Source organism: Oryzias melastigma, linkage group LG16, assembly GCF_002922805.2.
Source record: "Oryzias melastigma strain HK-1 linkage group LG16, ASM292280v2, whole genome shotgun sequence".
Taxonomy (NCBI): Eukaryota; Metazoa; Chordata; class Actinopteri; order Beloniformes; family Adrianichthyidae; genus Oryzias; species Oryzias melastigma.
In genome coordinates, this window is record NC_050527.1 from 14,357,634 (window position 1) to 14,366,092 (window position 8,459).

The following is an 8,459-nucleotide window of genomic DNA, read 5'->3' on the forward strand; positions in this document are numbered from 1 at the left end:
GATTAATACAACCGAGGGGGCGCACGGGGCATTATGGGCTCCCAGCGGGGCCGTCCCTGGAGCTTTTTTAGCCTGGTTCAAGATGGGTCAGCCCTGCCTGCTTCATTACAGCGCCGCATCGAGCGATCCATAAAAGTCTATCTAAGCATCTGCCAGCTCCAATGGCCTGTGTGATGGGGCCTAATCGGACAGACTTCCTCAATGCTTCTCATCGTTGCGCAGGCACAACGTCGCCAATTAAGCAATTTACGCACCCGTTTATTAATAATATTGTTATTATTATTGGGATTAAATACACACACCTGCTCCCCCCACTGCTAGCTCCCAGCCAGGCTAAAAGCTAATCCTTCATTTTCCAGTTGAATTTGAGCTTGAGTGTTGTCCAAATGTCATGGGACCTCCACCGCTTCAAGGACGCAAGGGAAACGCCGAGGAGTAAACCCTCTCTCTTAGGCTGTACGACTCGGTAGGATAAAATCCCACTTTTAAATCAAACGAAACTACATTTAGTTTGGACAAAAAAAAAATGCAGCAAAGAAAAAAAAGAAGTGCACGGATGACTACTGGAGTGTTATTTTCCTTAATATGATCCCTGCTTTCACCTGTCAGACACCAATCTGCCGCCTTTGGAAGTCTCACGGACGTTATAGCCGCTGGCCAGCTTCTTCCTCATTCCAAGTGCTTTCATTAGAAGCTGATTTATTGAAATGCTGGCTTTATTCTCAGGTGGGCTCCCTCAGGGACTTGGCACTGTTGTCAAATAGCACCAGAGGCAGTCTCCAAAGCACACAGCGGGCCGGCCTCTCTTTCAGTTTCTCATTCGCTCACCTGCTGCTGCTCCATCCAAATGTCAACATTTGTTCTCAATAAAAAGAGTAATTGTTTCTAGTCTACGCACAAAAAAAGGAAATAAAATGCTCTGTAACCGGTCACCTTTGAAGACATGAAAAGAAACTTCCACCTCACGTCTTGGTTTGATTGAGAGCAACAGAGGTGAAAATAAGAACAAGGCGGCGATTGCACATGATAAACCTCAAGCTGTGAGGCTTGTTGCAAAACATTTGTGAATTTATGGCACAATTAGTCACAATTGGGAATTTCCTTTCCTTCGGAAGAACCTTCTCTTCGGCTCATGTTCATTAAATAACTTGCAGACCCAACCTGGGCGCCCTTGGCACGACCTGGATATAGATCCTCAAAGGAGAAACAGGCTATTTGTGCAACAGACACTCCTATTTCTATCATTAAAACTGTATTTTAGACAATTAGGACGTTCTTTAATTCCACATATCAATAAAAGGTTTAATCCTATGACTTTATCTAACTGGCTTCCAATAAGCGCGAGTTGTCATTGACGACTGAGATGGTATCTCTGTGCTCATAAGCTTCAATGGGGCCCAGACTAGAAAACAAGTGGACTGGATCACCTTATCACTGATCAAATAAGCATGGAGTGTATGCAGATAATGCACGAGCTCTTTGTATCTTTTATCCATCCATTAACATTTTCTCCTCCAAAAATACTTCAGACGTTAATCTCTGCTGCACACACGCGGGAGCCTGATTATTATCGGAAAAATAAAGGTTTTGTGGTGGCTTTCAATCATTAGTTTCAGTGGTTCATTTAGAAAAAGTTCAAACGTGTTAGGTGAGGGATGATGAGTAGATGATAAACCACAAATTTAGATTTGCTAAGACAGAAAAAAAGTAGGTAGATAATAGTCTGAGGCTTTGTCCAAATTCCTACCCTAATCCCTAACTACAAAAAAAGTTTAAAATGTAGTGCCCTGGATTTTAAAAGCAATTCGGACATCATACTTACTACTTTACTTTCACTTTTCTTAACGCTGGATATGACGTCACTGATTTCACAAAGCGAAAATCAAATCAATGCAAAAATTTCACGACATCTGTTTATGACTCCACTGTGTTCTGATGATTAAAATGTTGATTGTTTTTAAAAATATTACATTTACACAAAAAATGTTCAACCGCAATGCATTGTGGTCTATATTCGCCAAAGTAGTGAGCATTGATGCATGCTAGATTTTTGCAAAGACTTCTGGGAAATTTCTAGTGCACTCGATTTTGGAATTGTAGATGTGGACAGCACTAGAAAATGGTTCATCACTTTTTACTGCTACTTTGGTGTGGCTGAGGCGTGCTGCAAGGCGGTTACCGAGGACCCTACGGCTACGAGGTACTGTAATACGTGTTTGCGACCTAAAAGTTGTTCAGAAAACAGTGTGAGAGGTAATTTCTATCATGATAAAAGTTGTTTTAATGAGCCTGCATCCATCCGACCACATTTTAATAAGATGCTGTTCCAAGTTTGTCAACCGATGACCGGTTAAGGTGGCCTTTTCAGTTTAGTTGCTCCAGTCCCAGCTTGGGTTGGGCAGCAAAATTCGGTTCCAAGTAGGAACCGTTACGATTTACATGGTTTTATCGAAACCGAAAGAAGTTGCATTCGGTTCTTAGTTTCATTGAAGGTCTATTTGTCTTAGGACATTTCAATCACCTCTACTCTGTTCAGTACTTTAAAGTTCTAGACAATTCTTTTGTCTTTCCTGTGATAGTGGGCGGGCTCATCTAAGACCAGTGACAGGACGAGCACTTCCTGTTTCCTGCTGATTGGAATAAGTGATGTAGAATGCCTCATTCTTTGACGTAAACAAAACTTTTCCTCGTGGAATGAGAGCGTGTAGTGTTTCTCCGCGTATTTGTGTTCCTCCAATGTTCTTTAATAAATGTGTATAAAGCATGAGTTCTGCATTCAGACTCAGGAATTTCAGAGCAAACCGAAGTTCAGTCTGATTTGAAACGAACCAAGACCACCTCAAAAGATGGATCCTGGACCAGAGTTTGCTTGCACATATTCAGACTAAAACTTTGTTCCAGATTATTCCAGATTATAAACTCTGGTTCACTTTACGAGGACCAGATGTGTCCTGTCTTAATACACCCTAAAGCTACGTTCCCACCACCCTCAGTAACATCCATTTGAGCGACCACTTCTAGTGAGAAGTCTGTACAAGCATTTGTTTTGGGTTTCAGCATTAAAATCTTGTGTTCAAACATGGTTTTTTGCAAGTTCAAAGTAGAAGAATTTACAAGTTAAACTGGGTTGAACTTTGACCAATCAGGGACTTAGATTTGGTAGAGGCTTATGGATGACATCTCCTTTAATTCAGAGAAGTTCCAACCGTTTGAAAATTGATCATGGAGGAGAATTTAACAATGCCGTTTGAAAAAGAAATTTGCACCACAGACATTTTGCACCAAGACTCTTCCAACTGTGGGTGAAAGACATATGCCTGTTAACCCTTTAACACCTGAGGTGTTGTCTGTGATGCTTAAACACAAAATCTTTCTCCTTCAGAATCTGCTGGAATTACGTTGATTGTGTTAACAGTTGAAAAGTTACAAGTAAATCAAAGAACACAAACACTGGAACTCCGGTGTTAAAAAGTTAATAGTAGAAAAAGATGAAGAAGCCCCTTCCTGCTTGTCCAGTGTGAACACCTCGGGTTAAATACGTTTTGCATGCTCTTGAACACGCGTCAAACGGCTAATGTTTACAAAACTTTTGAAGTGTGAACATAAACTATCTAAATTTTCTTTAAACGATGAGCCATAAACCTCATAATTTTCTCACATTTCACAATCCTGTTCAAATATGACAAAAAAGTCATAGAAAAAAGCATCGGCCATCAGTCACACTTTTCTATCTTTCATTGGAAAACCCACCTATTGAGAACTGATCATAAATACTGTTGAACGCCAGACTTTTACCATAAACAGTTCTGATTTTCAGGGCTGATGTGGAGACCAAAGAGGTTACAAATCAGGTACAGTTGTGTTTAATAAAACACATCAAAGTGGATGGGAGACTTTAAAAACGAGCGCGGGGTCCCGTCCTCTCGTAAAGGTGTCAGGTGAAATGTTCACTACTCCGGATTATCAAGGGGGCTAAGCCGAGCAGGGTTTTAGTGCGTGCACGCACACACACGGCCGTGCTCTATTTCACACACGGTTCTCTCTGTATACCCCACTGAGTGCGCGCACACACAATCTCAGACTGTGAGACGCTAATGCATGCCCATGCAGGAGTCTGAGCGAGGCCATTAGGAGCACCGACTTCCACTTCTAATTGACAGTTAAGTTTATAGCCTGTAGTGAGTAAAAACCTCTCAGTAGAACATCCCAGTTTTGGGCTGTCAATCAGATGGAGAACACAAATTGTCCACATGTCTGTGATTTATTTTATTTTGTCTAATTTAACACATCTAAGTACAAAATTCATACTCTCCATGATTAACACATTCAACAAAGAGACACAGTGACTAAACAGCCTTGCCCCTGCCTGCCTGTTGAACTTCATACCCCTGAGTGCGCAGTCGTCTTTACAACATAAGAGCATGTCCGCATACTATCCTACTCATGGGATTCATCACACTCTTTTTTGACCTCAGCCTTTGCTTTGACCTCAACTGTACATCTGTGAAGAAGTGTGAGTGTATCTGGGACAGCTGTGACGCCATCATACTGACAAAATCTGTCCACAGACAGACATACTAACACCTGCCGCGGTACTCAAAGACTCCTTTGTGGTACTTTGCAAAGCCCGCACTTTACCACAATGACACACACCCACACACAGTCAACTTAGCAATCCTTTATGAAGGTATTACAGTGATTTCCGTTCATTGCTCACTACCTAACTAACACCCTAACTGTACTTCCTTTTGTAATCCTGCCTCAAACCCAACATCAATTTATGGCTTACAACTTTTTCCAGAAGTTTAGCAACATTAAGGTTCACTATAAACCATGCCCACTACAAAAACTGAAAAAAGTTTTGTGTTTATTGTCATATTTTATTTATCATGCTTGTAAGATTTTTTTTTCCTTCATGAGGAAAATAAACATCAATATTTGTATTATTAGCTGTGAGAAAATTCACCCATTTACTGTATTTTTTCCACCACAACGCACACTTTAAAGCTCTATTTTTTTTTTCTCAATAAACAATGGAGTGACCAATAATCTGGAGGACCTATAGATTAACTATGGTTGCAGAGATTTTGAGAGGTACAAGGTGCTCTGTCAGAATGTTTGTTTGGATGTTATTGTGTATATGCTAACAGGGCTAATGTTTAGCTTTGTCGTGCTGTGTTTTTTGTTTGTGTAGCTGGTTCTGAGTTAGCGTTATCACAGTGACACAGTTTGCTTTAGTCGTATTAGTCTGTTTTATGTTGCAACAAGATTGGGAGTTATAGGTATTATGAATACGCTAATGCGGCTAATGTGGCTAACATTTAGGTGTTGGACAAAGTTGTGAGTTAACATAGTCAGAATAATGTTTGTTTTAGCGGTATCAGCCTGTTATTTTACGTTTTGCAAAAACAAATAAATAAATAAGAGTTACCAGCAGGCCCTATATTGTGAATGCTAATGTGGCTAACATGTAGTGGTGTTGGCCTGTGTTTATTTAAAGAATTACTAACAAGGTTGGGAGTTAGCATAATCACATTAACATTTGTTGTAACATTATCAGTCAATTTGATGTAACGAACAAGATTGGGAGTCACAGGTATTGTGAATACGCTAATGCGACTAATGTGGCTCACATCTAGCGGTGTCGGACTGTGTTTTTTACGTGTCACTGATAAGGCTGTAAGTTAGCGTAGTTAGCATAGTCACAGTAACATTTGTTTTAATGGTATCAGTCTGTTATTCTACATGTTCCAAGCAACGTTGGGAGTTGCAGGTACTGTGAGTGTGCTAACATGGCTAATGCTTCTAACGTGGCTAATGTGTAGCATGTTTACAAAAAAGTTCTAGAGTTATTGTGAACGCAATTAATAAAGTCTGACTGACGGGTTTATCTCTTTCCCTTTTGTCTCTCTTTTAATTTAATCTTTTATCTTGCTTAATGCAGCTTTTAGTTCACTGTGCTTTATATGAGACATAATTTAAAAAATGGAGGATTTATTGACAGTATTCCTTATAATCTGGTGCTAGCCTACTATTTTTGACAGTCTTTACTTTTGTCATTTCTTTATATTTCTGGCTCATTATTAATATTAGATTCATTAGGAATTCCGGTTCTGGGTAATAGCCTAAATTTATTAATATTTGATATTAAGTCCTGAACCGGACGTTGATAATTCATGTAGAGAAAATGATATGGTCGAGCTGGGGTGGGATTATATAAGTTCGCTTCCTTATACTCCCTTTCAAGTGATCAACTTGTGATTGATTAAGTGATATGTTATTTCATATATCATGACCTGTTTGCTTGAAATAAACCATTTAATTCATTCATTCATTCATTTTAAGCGATTGTGTGAAGCACAATAGTAAAAGGCACAAAACTAAGAAAGTTCAAGACATTTTTTAAACCAGCCAAACAAAGAAACATGACATTAATTTGAACATAAAGCAGAAAGAAGGAATAAGAACAGTGTAACACCAGTAATACCTCAAATGTGATTTACAACTTTTAATCATCACTTGTGTGTTTGTGTTCCTATGTGCTTAGTGCGTGAATGCTGTGCAAATACTTTAATAATGGATGTGTTTTTAATTCTCAGTTACATCTTCAGCCTGGATTTCCAACTGTGAGCTTTTAAAACCAGTGAATCCAACATAGTGATGAGGTACACAGGAGAACAGATGCTTTTCTTCCGTTTTCCTGTTCAAGTGTTTAATAAATGAGGTCAGTGTGTTTGTGCTAAACCTTTTTTTTATTCCTATCAAATATTCAGCAGTGAAAGGATCCATGTTATATTGTAAAGCTTAAATGTCAGCTGGTTAAAATGAACAAAAACCTGCTCTAAAACATGGGCTCCGCTGTTTTGACTTCTACTTTATTCATTAGTCTCAACGTCTTTCAAAGCATGGACTGCTAGAAAAAAGGAGTATTAAATGTAAACATATTGCAGAGACCTGCACTTTTGGTGTAATCTTGAAGACATGCCTTAAGGCATAACTTGAGGCAAAACAGTCTGTCTGCCAAAAAGGCTCATTTGATTTAAGCCTGTTGCATCACTCAAATTATATAGTGTCACAGTATAATTAAGCTAAAGAAACAAAAAGTCAGTTTAATGATATTTTTTAACAGCGTTTCCAGTGACAAAAACATAATCATGATGTCTTCTCATTTGTGTCAAAGTACAATTCCCTGAATACTCCCAGTTTGAACACTTTTAATGTAATTTGTTCATTTATTTTTTGCATTAATTCAAATTTAAAGACCCACCCTGATAAAATGTTTGTTTTTTTGTGTTTTAACGTGTTCTTGTAGCATTTTTATGATAATGGAGGACATATATAAAGACAATTAAGATTAAAATTGCATTTTTGAGTGTTTCGTTATTTAAATCGTTTTCAATCAGGTGCAGAAAAAAATGTCATTTGAAAAAGCCTGTAATTGTGGCATCGTAAGTACAATGTCCAGGCCACAAGCTCCTTGCTCTGCTCCATTATGATGCATCCGTTGTTGCCAAATAGATCCATGGACGTCTTCGTTTTCCTCACTGAAGCAGGACACTGCCTCAAAACTGTACAGCTAGATAGCTCCAATACTTCTGGCCATTTTTGTTGCACCACAAATGTTAGTTGGGGGTGTGAGGAGCTGTACGTTAGCGAGAGAGCATCTAAACAGATGGGTGACTGGAAGTGGGGGCGGGTTTACTCTGTGCCAACAGTTTCTAATGAACTACTGCCGCTCTACAGAAACTAGAAAACTACACTTTCTTTTAACAGTTTGGCTAAAAACGCATAACCATAATTAAGAAAAAAACACTGGGAACACTTTTACAACTGATCAAGATTTGGACTTTAAGTACTTGGAAAAATAAAAGCAAAATTCCAAACTGTGGTTTTTAACTTTAGAAAACATTTTTTGGCCAAAGAAAAATGAACTAGCAAACTAACAAAATAATTAGAGACTTATCAGCTATTTACAGTGTATAGGATAAAGACAAAAAAACATGCTTATACTTTTTGACGCTTCAGAAACTACTCATTGATTTGAAATTGTTTAGCGGAAAACTTGCAAAATGTGGTGCTTTCATCCTAAAGCGAGTTACTGATGAGCAATCATATAGTAGCAGTGTCAGATTCAACTCCACAGGGAAGACAGAATTGCAAATATTGTGCATTTTTGATAACAGTAGCATCCAGTTGTACAGAAGTGAGCTAAAAACACTACAGTGCATTTCACACTTCAGTGCTCATTCTTTTTCTTCTTGACTGGGAAAATGTAAATTAAGGAACACTTAATATTGAATAGAAAACAAAAATTAAAATGTCATCAAGTTACAATTGACAGAGGTAACAAAATTACTCCAGATATGAAACAAAGGGACAAAATAAGGTTATTTGAACAATTATGTCCTGACTTAACTGTATGTTGTTCAGTGTCAGAACAAGAAAAAAAGCACAAAAAA